The 13,161-nt window shown below is 45.2% G+C and overlaps 1 protein-coding gene across 1 annotated transcript in view; it reads left to right on the forward strand.

Moving 5' to 3' along the window:
* Window positions 1-1,736: 1,736 nt before the first annotated feature.
* Window positions 1,737-13,161, forward strand: part of bcar3 (BCAR3 adaptor protein, NSP family member) — a 179,788-nt gene continuing 168,363 nt past the window's right edge. The window contains exon 1 of the mRNA XM_041208661.1: window positions 1,737-1,917. The gene's annotated coding sequence lies outside the window, so the exon portion shown is untranslated. The remainder of the gene's footprint in view (window positions 1,918-13,161) is intronic.

Raw genomic sequence — 13,161 nt, forward strand, 5'->3', positions numbered from 1 at the left:
CAGGCATTGAGGGAGGAGGCTTGGAGTGGGGGTGGGTAGACTGGCATGGAGGGACGATGCTGGAGTGGGGGTGGGTAGACTGGCATGGAGGGAGGAGGCTGGAGTGGGGGTGGGTAGACAGGCATGGAGGGAGGAGGCTGGAGTGGGGGTGGGTAGACAGGCATGGAGGGAGGAGGCTGGAGTGGGGGTGGGTAGACTGGCATTGAGGGAGGAGGCTGGAGTGGGGGTGGGTAAACTGGCATGGAGGGAGGAGGCTGGAGTGGGGGTGGGTAGATTGGCATTGAGGGAGGAGGCTGGAGTGGGGGTGGGTAGACTGGCATTGAGGGAGGAGGCTGGAGTGGGGGTGGGTAGACTGGCATTGAGGGAGGAGGTTGGAGTGGGGTGGGTAGACTGGTATTGAAGGAGGAGGCTGGAGTGGGGGTGGGTAGACTGGTATTGAGGGAGGAGGCTGGAGTGGGGTGGGTAGACTGGTATTGAGGGAGGAGGTTGGAGTGGGGGTGGGTAGATTGGCATTGAGGGAGGAGGCTGGATTGAGGGTGGGTAGATTGGCATTGAGGGAGGAGGCTGGAGTGGGGGTGGGTAGATTGGCATTGAGGGAGGAGGCTGGATTGAGGGTGGGTAGATTGGCATTGAGGGAGGAGGCTGGAGTGGGGGTGGGTAGATTGGCATTGAGGGAGGAGGCTGGAGTGGGGGTGGGTAGATTGGCATTGAGGGAGGAGGCTGGATTGAGGGTGGGTAGATTGGCATTGAGGGAGGAGGCTGGAGTGGGGGTGGGTAGACTGGTATTGAGGGAGGAGACTGGAGTGGGGGTGGGTAGATTGGCATTGAGGGAGGAGGCTGGATTGAGGGTGGGTAGATTGGCATTGAGGGAGGAGGCTGGAGTGGAGGTGGGTAGATTGGCATTGAGGGAGGAGGCTGGAGTGGGGGTGGGTAGATTGGCATTGAGGGAAGAGGCTGGAGTGGGGGTGGGTAGATTGGCATTGAGGGAAGAGGCTGGAGTGGGGGTCAATTGGCTCCCAGCCCGACAATGATATAATTGTCATTTTCTTTTTCCAAGATCTTCCATAGCATCATCCCTACCTGTCACTGTAACCTCTTCCAGCCCTGTCACCTTCCGAGATCCCTCCATTCTGGCCTCAGATGTACCCGCAATTTTAATCGCTCCATCACTGGCTGCTGCGCCTTCAGTTGACTGGGCCCTGAGCTCTTGGATTCACTAATTCCACCTCCCTAAACCTCTGCAGCTCCCTGTCCCCCTTTAAATGCTTCTTAAAGCCAAACTGTCCTGCCCTTTGACGTATAAGGATCCTATGGAGCACCTCGGGACATTTCCCAACTTCAAGGGTGCTATATAAATGCAGACTGAGATTGCCGGAGGAGGAGGCTGGTCGGATTATTTCGGGATCAAGCTGGAATGAATGAATGAATGAATGAGTTGATATTGTCACATCGGAGGAGCCTGCAGGCTGGATGGTCTCAGGGTTTGGTAACGGTGCTGTTTGCAATTCGGAACTCACTCTGCTGACTGCAGCATCTCTTCCAGCTGCCGGGTGGTGTTTTTTCAGTTGGTACGAAAGGAATGCAGAGTACCATGGAGCAACTTGCAACATTCCTCTGTAAAGCATTGCCGGAGCGTTTGATAAAATCACCCGAGGTAGTGGAATGATTGCGAGGAGCCAGTTCCCGGCCGTGTGTTGCTCTGATTGGTAATGATTTCTAGGTGTGTCTGTCTTAGCCACGGGGACTGAGGGGCAAACTTTTCTCTCGCGTGTGTCATTTCACTAAATCAATGTGAGATTGCAAACACGTCCTGTCAACGGTGTGTGTTCAGGCCATGGCTGAGGGAGGTGTGTATTAAACTGCCTATGCCGCTTTATCGGGGAGAGTGATAGCAGGGCAGCTGCTGACTGCTACAAGGTAAGTCTGCGGGGAATGTCAATGGTTACTGCTTTGTTCGCGTGATTTTTCAACTGTGGCCGAAAGGTTTTCTCGTGAGAGAGAGAGAGTTTTGTTGGAAAGCTGGCTTCGTTGAACTTTTTCCGCTGTAGGAAGAGAGGTGTAAGCCTTTTAAGCAGAATTGCTGCCCCTTTTTCCTCAGAGGATAATAATCAGGCGGCGTTTCTGTCTGGTTGGGGTTAGCGGATGATGAGTAGACCGCTGGGCTCTGGCTATTCTGATTCCTGGGCTCTCGGTGGACAGAATAGTTTTTGATCAGGGGAATTGATGTGGATGGTGCAGAGGCGGGTTAGAACTCTTTAAAAAAAGACCGTTTTTCACATGGCTCACTCAGCTAGTTAGTCATTAAGGTGCTCGCTCAGTCGCTTGTCCCTGATCTGAGTCAGCTATGGGAACACTCCTGTTACATCCTGCGCCTCCTCAGCTTTGTTTCGTTCCTGATGGTCACTCTCTTTCAAACAAGTGGCTTGAGTGTGGACATTGAGGGAACAAAGGCATGAAGGGATGTGCATTTCTGTAGCACCGTTCACAGCCACCGAAAGCCCCCAAGCGTTTCACAGCCAAAGAATTTCCTCGGGTTGTTTTATCTAGATAAACAATTTGTTCACAGTAAGATCTCACAGTAAGAATGCAATGAGATAAATTAACCAGCTATGGTTGGTGGTGATGGATTCAGGGATTGGTGTTACCACCAGGTCTCCCCTGCTCTTCTATGGGATTTTTTTTTTACACCCACCTGGACAAAGAAGGACACGGGGGGCCTCGGTTCAATAAAGTGGCGCTTCTGCCAGTACAGCGCTCCCTCGAAAGGAATGGGCCGGAGCAGTGATGCCTCTGCAGCTGCACAGCCCGTGGACAGCCGCTGCCAACGCTCATACGTGAAGGATGGCCAGCTGGGTGAAGTGTCTGTGGAACAAATGGTACTGATCAGTACTTTCTGGAGAGGAGGAAAGCTGCTTAGTGGAGTTAATGTTCACTTTGCTGCCGGACATTAATCTGGCAGCAGTGAATAGGCCACTCATGAACTTCAATGGGAAGGGAAAGCAGGTGAAACAGCGGCCGATCTGATGCTGTCAGTTTTACACTTGGTGAAAGTGAAAAGTAACCTTTAAACATTGTTTGAAACAAAAACCGCCGCTGCTGCGTAAATGAGAGTAATTTCCTAACCATTGCCAAAACCTCTATAAAGATAAGTGGCGAGTTAAAATGGAGCTCCGTTTGTCAAGTGTAAGAAAACATTCGGTGAACACAGGAAAAGTCGGGGACTCACCGACAAGGCAGGCAGTCTTTAACTCCTGTTGCTCTGCTGAAGAAAAATAAAAAAGTTAGCTGTCTCTCTGTGACCCTAACGACCAGTTCTCAATGAGAATTCACTCTTTTTACATGAAAGGAGACACGCACAGCAAAAGGAATGAGAAATCATTTCCCTTTAATCCAAGGTGTCAGATTTGTGTAAATATACAGCGTTGGTGTGGGATAAATAGACGGGTAGGAATATGACACAGTAGCAATAACCGGAAATGTGGCTTTAAAATGGTGAGGACCGGACATTTACATTTAAAGATACAAAGTGTTCAGAAAGATTAGGAAGGGAGAAAGGGAGGTGGAGTGGCAGTACTGACTAGAGATGACATTGTAGTGTTGAAGAGAGGCTGCTCGGGAGGGGAGGGGGGCGGAGAAGAGAATCAATTTGGCTAGGGTTGCGAAGCAAGAAAAGTGTGATCACACTATTGGGGTATTCTATAAGCATCCAAATAATGAGAAAGAGGAGCAAGTCTTTAGTGAAATCTGATGTGCACAAACTATAGAGAGATGATATTGGGGGATTTTATCCCAACTGCTTGTTAAAAAAATATTTCATGGGGTGGGTGCCACTGGCAAGGCCAGCATTTGTTGCCCATTCCTATTGCTTGGGTGGCTTGCTAGACCATTTCCAAGGGCAGATAAGAGTCAACCACTTTGCTATAGGCCAGACCAGGTAAGGACAGCAGACTTCCTTCTCTAAAGGACAATAGTGAACCAGGTGGACTTTTACTATCATCGATTTTTGTCATGGGCATCATTACTGAGATTAGCTTGATATTCCAGATTTATTAATGGAGTTTAAATTCCACCAGCTGCTGTGGTGAGATTTGAACCCATGACCCAAGAGCATTAGCCCGGTCTCTGGATTACCAATCCTGTGACAATATCACAATGCCATCATATTCCATTTTGGGTAATTAACGCGCAAGTAAATAATGTACGAGTAAAGGGAAAGGAGGGAGAAGAATTTCTGAAATGTGTTCAGGCAAACCATTTGAATCAGTATGTTCCTGGTCCAACTAGAAAGGAGGCATTGGTGGATCTGGTGCTGGAGAATGAGTGCACCAAGTGTATGTGGGGGAATCACTTGGATGTGGGGGAATCACTTGGATGTATCATAAAGTTTAGACTAGTAATAGAGAGGATCAAGGAACAATCTAAATTGAGAGAGAGCTAATATCAATGGGATGAGAGGGGCTTTAGCTGGGTAAAATGGAATCAAAGACTGACAGGAAAAATGAATCAGTAGGTGATGATTAAGGAGGAGATGTTTCAGGTATATCCCAACAAGGGTAAAAGGTAAGGCAGCCAAAGCCAGGGCTCCTTGGGTAATGAGGGAGATGGAGAATATAATGAAACAAAAGGAGAGTGGACAGTGTGGGAGAGTGCAGAGTGTATGGTGCCTATTTGGTGAATTCTTCAAGTGAAAACCAGGCAAAAACAATATGGTTAGAGGGAAAGTGAAGAGGAAAATGAGGCTGGCAAAGAGAGAATGAGAATAAGATGGCAGGTAACATAAAAGGGAACCCCAAAAATCATTTACCAGCATGTAAGTAGTAAGCAGGTAGTAAGAGGTGGGAAGTGTCCTATTAGGGACAAAGAGGAGGGTGATTTTTGTTTGGAGGTGCAAGGTAAGTCTAATGTACAAAGCACCCATTAAGTGTCTGTGTTTACTAAGGAAGAGAATGCTTACAAAATATTAGTCAAAGTGCAGATGGTAGAGGTCACTGTGGTGCATTTACCCAATATCAGAGAGGTACTAATACCTTTCTTTATCTCTGGACTGTATCCAGATTTTTAGAATGCCAATTCCACACACAATATTGAAGGCCTTTGATAAAAGATTAATACACAAGATAAGATCACACAGAGTTAGGGGTACTAGCTTGGATAGATGATTGGCTAACCAAGAGAAAGCAGAGAGTCAGGATAAATGGGTTTTTTTCTGGATGGTGAGCTGTACCTAGTGGGGTGCCACAGGGTTCGGTCCTTGGGCCCCAACTATTTATAATCTATATTAATGACTTGGATTCAGTGATAGAAGGTACTATAGCTAAATTTGCAGATGACAACAAAATAGGTGGAAAGTAAGTTGCAATGAAGAAATAAATTTACAAATGGATGTGAACAGGTTAGGTGAAGGGGCCAAAATGTGGCAGATGGAGTTTAATGTGGATAAGTGTGAGGTTATCCATTTTGGTTGGAAGAATAAAAAGGCAACTTATTATTTAAGAGAGAAACTTCAGAATGCTTCAGTGCAGAGGGATCTGGGTGTCCTTATGATGAATCGCTAAAAGCTAGTATTCAGTTATAGCAGGTAATAAGGAAGGCAAGTAGAATTTTGGCATTTATTGCTAAAGGAATAGAGTATAAAAATAGGGTTGCAACTGTACAAGGCATTGGTGAGACCTCACCTGGAGTACTGTGCACAGTTTTGGTCCCCTTACTTGAGGAAGGACGTAGTTGCATTGGAGGCGGTTCAGAGGAGGTTCACTAGGTTGATTCCAGAGATGCAGGGCTTGTCTTATGAGGAGAGATTGAACAGTTTAGGCCTATGCTCGCTAGAGTTTAGAAGGATGAAAGAAGATCTAATGGAGGTATATAAGATGCTAAAGGGGATAGAAAAAGTAGACGTGGAGTGGATGTTTCCCCCTGTGGGGCATTCTAGAATGAGAGGCCATAGTTTTAGGCTAAGGGGTGGTAGATTTAAATCAGAGATGAGGAGGAATTACTTTTCTCAGGGCCGTGAATCTGTGGAATTCACTACCTCAGTGTACAGTGGATGCTGGGACGCTGAATAAATTTAAGGAGATAGACAGAATTTTAATTAGTAATGGGTTGAAAGGTTATGGGTAGAGGGTGGGAAATTTGACTTGAGGCCAAAATGAGATTAGCCATGATCGTATTGAATGGCGGGGCAGGTTCGAGGGGCTGAATTGCCTACTCCTGTTCCTAGTTCTTATGTTCTTATGTTCAACCTTAGGTATAATACCTCAAATATAACAAGATAATAAATAAAATTAATTATCAGCCTCAGAGTTCCACTTGTTCCTGAATCAGATTCCCACATCTCTTCCTCCTTCTGATCAAGCTCCAGATGAACACATATCCTTTGGTGAGTGAAAAGCAGGGGTATCTAGGACAGTGTCATTGTTGTCACTGCAAGCACATACAATGGGAACTGAGGGGGTGATCTTGTGGTGCAGTGGTAGTGTCCTAACCTCTGGGCTAGAAGTTCTGGGTTCAAGTCTCACTAGCCACAGAAGGTGTATTCATAATGTGGCCAAGCAGGTTGATTATTAGCCTGTAAATCCTCCCAGTATGCCTGATGGCAGGTGGCAAGAGTGGGAGATTTTCCTAGTCAGCCATACCGCAGAAGTAATGGCAAACCACTGCAGTACTTAGCCAAGCATAATCATGGACCAATCCAATGGAATTCCATGGTCACCAACCCCTCTTAGGGCTTGGTACCTGGAGGAGGAGATACTGTGAGGGAATATCAGTCACCACATCTCCTAGAGAGAGAGAAATTTAAGTCCTCCGATAACACATTCATTGTCACTTGCTATATTCCCAGCCCTGAAAGCCACTGCCCCCTATTCTTCAAAATGCCTTGGATTGAGACTGTGGGCCCCAATGCAGAGTCAAGGATAAGGGTTTTTTGTGTAATGGAGGACTGGGGTCAGCACTAGGAATGCAGCATTGGGGTTTGGGCAGGTTGGGACAGACATTTTTTGCTTGGGATGTAGAAATGCTCCAACTTGAGCTAGCTATGAGGAGTTGCAACACAATAGATCAAGTGACTTGCCTTGTGCTTGTTCTTCCTCCCTACTGATGAATAGTCACTGTGAGTTTTGGCAACTCACGGTTTTTCTAGAACTCTAAGCTGAGAAAAAGAAACCAAAGATTAATTTTACTATAATTTTTCCCCAATATTGCCTCCATGGCTTTGCCTCTATTGATCTCTGTACTCTCCTTCAGCCTTATAATCCCCAGATATATCCGCACACCTCCAATTCTTGCCCCTTGAGCATCCTTGATTTTAATCACCCCACAATTGGGTGGCCCTGATTTCAACTGTCAGTGCCATAAAGCTCTGGAATTCCCACCTTATCACAGAATCACAGTGCAGAAGAGGCACTTTGGCCCATCAAGTCTGCACCGACACGTGAGAAACACCTGACCTACCTACCTAATCCCATTTACCAGCACTTGGCCCCATAGCCTTGAATGTTACGACGTGCCAAGTGCTCATCCAGGTACTTTTTAAAGGGTGTGAGGAAACCCGCCTCCACCACCCTCCCAGGCAGTGCATTCCAGACAGTCACCACCCTCTGGGTAAAATAGTTTTTCCTCACAACCCGCTAAACCTCCTGCCCTTCACCTTGAACTTATGCCCCCTTGTGACTGACCCTTCAACTAAGGGGAACAGCTGCTCCCTATCCACCCTGCCCATGCCCCTCATAATCTTGTAAACCTTGATCAGGTCACCCCCTCAGTCTTCTCTGCTCCAACGAAAACAACACAAATCTATCCAACGTCTCTTTATAACTTAAATGTTTCATCCCAGGCAACATCCTGTTGAATCTCCTCTGCACCCCCTCCAGTGCAATCACATCCTTCCTATAATGTGGCGACCAGAACTACACACAGTACTCCAACTGTGGTCTCACCAAGGTTCTATACAACTCCAACATGACCTCCCTACTTTTGTAATCTATGCCTCGATTGATAAAGACAAATGTCCCATATGTCTTTTTCACCACCCCACTAACATGCCCCTCTGCCTTCAGAGGTCTATGGACACATACGTCAAGGTCCCTTTGTTCCTCAGAATTTCCTAGTGCCATGCTGTTCATTGAATACTTCCTTAAAGCTCTTCTCCCTCTGTACCTGCTTTCCTCCTTTAAGAATTTTCTTAAAACCTACCCAAACTTTCAGGCATCAGCTCTAATATCTCCTTAGATTAAAACCAAAAAAACTGCGGATGCTGGAAATCCAAAACAAAAACAGAATTACCTGGAAAAACTCAGCAGGTCTGGCAGCATCGGCAGAGAAGAAAAGAGTTGACGTTTCGAGTCCTCATGAACCTTCGACAGAACTCAAGTTCTGTGAGACTTGTGTTGGTTTTAAGACATCAGCTGAGCACTAGATGGGCCTTTCCTGCCTGAATCTAATCTGCAAATAGTTCCATTTACTGCAGCAGGTGGGCAGCAGATTCACACTTATCTTCCGTTGGAGTTTTGGCAGAACAATGCTCCCACATGTTCCTTTTGTTTGAAAAGATTTTGGCAAAAGAGTGACTTCTGTTTGTGTTTCTTTTAGCAGCTAAGTATTCTGACAAGCTGAAAACATGTCACTGAGAGGATAGGTGGTTGATAAATTATGGAAGTTGTTTTTCCACAAAGACAGTAAATTGAGCAATTTGTTAGCTTGTCTCAGTAATTATCAGTCAACACCTCACATCCATTGGAAGGTTGGAAAGTCTTTCATCCTTTGCTGGCAGAACAGGTGAGATAAGATATGGAGACAAGAATATTTGGCAATCAATCATCTCGTTCAAAGAGAAGGGCTAATTTTAACTCCTGCAAGGAGTGATCAGCATTAATGGCAGTGTGAGAAATATTCTCCTCTGTCCATTGGCCTTCTGGTGGGCAGTATGCAGCTATAATAAAAGGAAAATAAAAGGACACTCAAAAGTGTCACTCCATTGATACCCAGAGAACTCGGAACCGATACTGCGTGGAAAGTCTGCTCAACTTATGGTAAATGTGAAGGACCAGTGAGGAATGTGCTGGAATATGTAACTTTATTTCTTAATGTTACTGAATGGATGGGGATGGAAGATTAGGTGGAAAACCATTTGGAGTGGCTCTGCTCGTCCCACAGTCAAATTCAGAATTTCCCTGCAGTGACATCAGGTGTTCAATAAATCCACCCAAGTATGGATGCAAAGGTTAAAATTATTGTTATATCATTGTATAATAACAGTAACATGCATCATTTACACTGTGGTAGCACAACATGTCAGGAACCTTGTGTATTCCTGGCTAATAGCATTGCTATTGCATGCATAGAGGGATTTGCAAAAGATCATATGCAATCAATTGCTTTCAGCTCTATGCTTTTATGTTCAAAATGTTTGAATCTGTCCTGCAGATGGTTAGGCATAGCCAAGGCCTGATTTCTTTAGCTCTTGTGGTTTCCCCACTGAAGTGTGTTCTCAATTCAGGTAGGAATTTCATTGGGAGCTTGCCAAATTTAGTATAATGAACTTGACTCCCAGGAAACCCACTAGGGTCAGGGAGCACACTGGGTGGGGTAGAAGTTGCACTTCAATCACTTGCAAAGGAAAATCACTTGCAAAACACACAGAGGCCACCATGAGCTGCATTTGATATTGTGACGTCAGCTCGATGTCCTACATTTCCACTGCCCAACACATCTAGATACAGTGTGTAGAAATTTGATGGAGGTGCCCAATGAAGTTTAGTTATCTTGTAATCCTGTTATGAAATCATGTAAGGCAAACAGATCAGATGGTCCCAGCTTGGAAATCCCAAATAGCTATTTGGAAAGATTCTTCGGGGGGGTGGGCTGCTAAAGCGCCTGTCCCCTTGTGCCAACATGAGTCACTGCCTTCAGGATGGCCAGGTAATATGGGAATGTGGATGGAAAATTAGATGGGGGGGTGGGGCTGGGGGGTGGTGCCTGGAATATCTGAGACAGGAAAATGTTCTGTTTTCGACCCTGTGTTTCATTAGCCATAGTGGCACTAGGGACTTTAGAATTGGTCTCAGTACCCTCTGTTGGAGGAGAAAATTCAATGCTGGATGTATGTAGGACCGAATGGTGCTAAGGCATCAGTCAGGGCCTGCCAGTACTCATTGCCAAGGTGAACACACAGATGATAGTCTTTTGGGTATGATACCAAAATGCAACCAATTGTCATATCTTGAATTCACTTGAATAAAAATCAAGGCTTTGAACAGACTTTTTTTAAACTCTTCGCTAAAGAGAGATTGCCAAAAACAGTAACAATGTCTAAAATTGCTCTCTTGATTGAGAGCAAACTATTGAATGTCTTAGAATTATTGTAGATATGTATTTTTTTTCTTTCTCTTGTGACTTAAGTAGTGTGACATCACCAGTAAATCCCTGCATGAACTGGCTTTCTTCAATATTCAACAGAGAGTTGGAAACAATGATCTTGCTCACGGTGAGCACGAATTTTCACATGTCGAGCCTACAGATCTGGGAGATGCTGTCGGAATTGCTCTTGTGGATACTGTGTAGGCAGATCAATTGACTCAAAATTTGCACATAATTTAAGAAAATAGTGCTGATTCATCCAAAATCTACCTACCAAGTATTGCAATGATTTGCAAGTGTTTGCTAGTCTTCATTTGCAAGATCTGGGTGAATTTGCTTTTGGTTGTACAAGTCAAAGCAGTATAATATTCATTTACTCATGGAAGAGGTTTAGAAGAGGTGCACTGCAGGAACTCACCGAGGTTCCTTACACAGCACCTTCCAAACCCACTCACCATCCTGATTTGAAAATATATTGCCACTCCTTCACTGTCGCTGGGTCAAAATCCTGGAACTCCCTCCCTAACAGCACTGTGGGTGTAACTATACCACAGGGACTGCAGCCGTTCAAGAAGACAGCTCACCACCACTTGCTCAAGGTCAATTGGGGGTGGGCAATAAATGCTGGCCCGGCCAGCGAAGCCCACATCCTGTGAATGAATTACAAAGAAAACCCATTATTAATTTGTCTTAAAGCATCTTTCCTCCCTCCTTACAAAGTATTGTGAACTGCATCGCCCGATTTGCCATTCATAAAAATATGAACCTAGACAGCGAGTGTCGGCCAGTTCAAACATGCAGGGCAATTCTTCTGAGCCTTATCTTGATGTCACATAGTATCTATCCTCCTATCAATCAACAGAAGTTGGTGAGCAATGATCAGTAGTAGGATCCCCGGCCGATTTTTTTTTTTTTAAACACCTCCCCCTCCACCCCATTCGGCTTGCACCCTCCGTTATTCTGGGAGGATCCTGGAGGGAAGTTACATTGTTCCAATTACTGAGAGCAGCTAACTCAGCACAAACTCTGAATAAAAACCTCTGACTTTCTGGGGTGTGGTGCTCAGAATTATAGCACATGTTACCTTGAACCAGTTGAAAGAGCTTTGAAAGAAATAGTTTATTCGTTCCTTTTGGTTGTCCCCGCTATCACCTGCCAGTTTTCTCTACGCATTCCCAGAGTACCACCAATCAAGTGAAGTGTGCACGCTTCCCTGATATAGCTTTTCATTTGTTTTGCTTTTACTGTAATTTATTTTCTTAAGAATAGTGTTTTTGCACCTGCTCATGGCTAGTGGGTCTGATTTGGCATCAATGATTTAGGTTATTGACTGTGAAACAGAGTCGTTATCAAGTGAGAACACAGAGGTCGGCAGAGCAGATTTTCCTACAACTGTCGCTGTATTTGTCATTTCATTGATAAGTGTGTCACCAGTCCACCTGGGTCCCACACTCTGGAATTCCCTCCGACTCCCAACTTCCTCTTCGAATCCTCCGGAAAGCCCACCTCTCTGACCAAGTTTTCCCGCTCTTTCTTGGCTTGGTATCTGTCTTCCTTGCATCCCAAGGCACCCCAGAGGTGTACATTTTTCTGCTTTAAAGGTGCTATCTAATTGTTGCCATTGTTGTTATAATGGCACAGGATTGATCACAAGAACCTGTTAGATGATTCTGATGAAAGGGCTTATCCGACTACTAATTGGGTAAATGTCCCACTTGTTAATTTATGGAGATATGCGGATCGAGAAAGTCTTGGATTCAGCCTGGGTTTGTCCAGAGTTGGCTGATGAAGGAAAAGCAAATCAGCCAGAGTTCCTGCCCTGATCTCCCATTCAGTAAATGCATTAGAAGCAGTTCAGAAGGTTCTGTCGAAGGGTCATGAGGACTCGAAACGTCAACTCTTTTCTTCTCCGCCGATGCTGCCAGACCTGCTGAGTTTTTCCAGGTAATTCTGTTTTTGTTTTTGTTGCAGAAGGTTCACTCAACTGTTTACTGGGATGGGGGAGGGGGGGATCTAGGGGAGGTGGGCTTACCTTATGAGGAATGGTTGGACAGGCTGGACATGTATCCATTGGAGTTTTGAAGAATGAGAGGTGATCTTATTGAATAAGATCATGTGGAGATGACAGAGTGGATGCTGAAAGGGTGTTTCCCCTTATGGAGGAGACTAGAACTAGGGGACACAGTTTAAAAATAAGGTGTCTCCCATTTAGATGGAGATGAGAAGATATTTTTTGAGGGTTGTGAGTCTTTGGAACTCGGTCTTCCCTGAAGAGCACTGGAGGCAAGGTCATTGAATATTTTTGAGGCAGAGATAGATTCTTGACTGACTCCCTTGTTAATCTAAGGTTAGCGTGTGTAGGCGGAATGTGGAGTTGAGGCCACAATCCGATCAACCGTGAACATATTGAATGGTGGAACAGGCTTGTAGGGCTTAACAACTACTGCTCATAATTCATATCTTTGTAACCTGTACCGGACATGCACATGTCTAGATGACAAGTGAGAATAGATTGGCCTCATCAATGATCAGCATTCACTGTCTACTTTGGGGAGATTTAGAATGGCTGGCTCGTCAAGGTATGTTTTTATCCCCCTCTATTTTCCTCACCTGTCATATGAGGACATTTATTCAAACTAACATGTGGAGTAAAAGGGGGAAAATACTGGGAAAACAAAGGTCAAACCTTCAGAGTCTCAGGCACTGAAAATATGACCAGTATTTATATATCTCCTTTTCAGATAACAAGGTTTCCCAAGGGAACTTAATAGGAGGGAGGAACAGTGGAAACATCAAGAAGGAAAGCTA

The sequence above is a fragment of the Carcharodon carcharias genome, chromosome 16, assembly GCF_017639515.1.
Source record: "Carcharodon carcharias isolate sCarCar2 chromosome 16, sCarCar2.pri, whole genome shotgun sequence".
Classification (NCBI taxonomy): Eukaryota; Metazoa; Chordata; class Chondrichthyes; order Lamniformes; family Lamnidae; genus Carcharodon; species Carcharodon carcharias.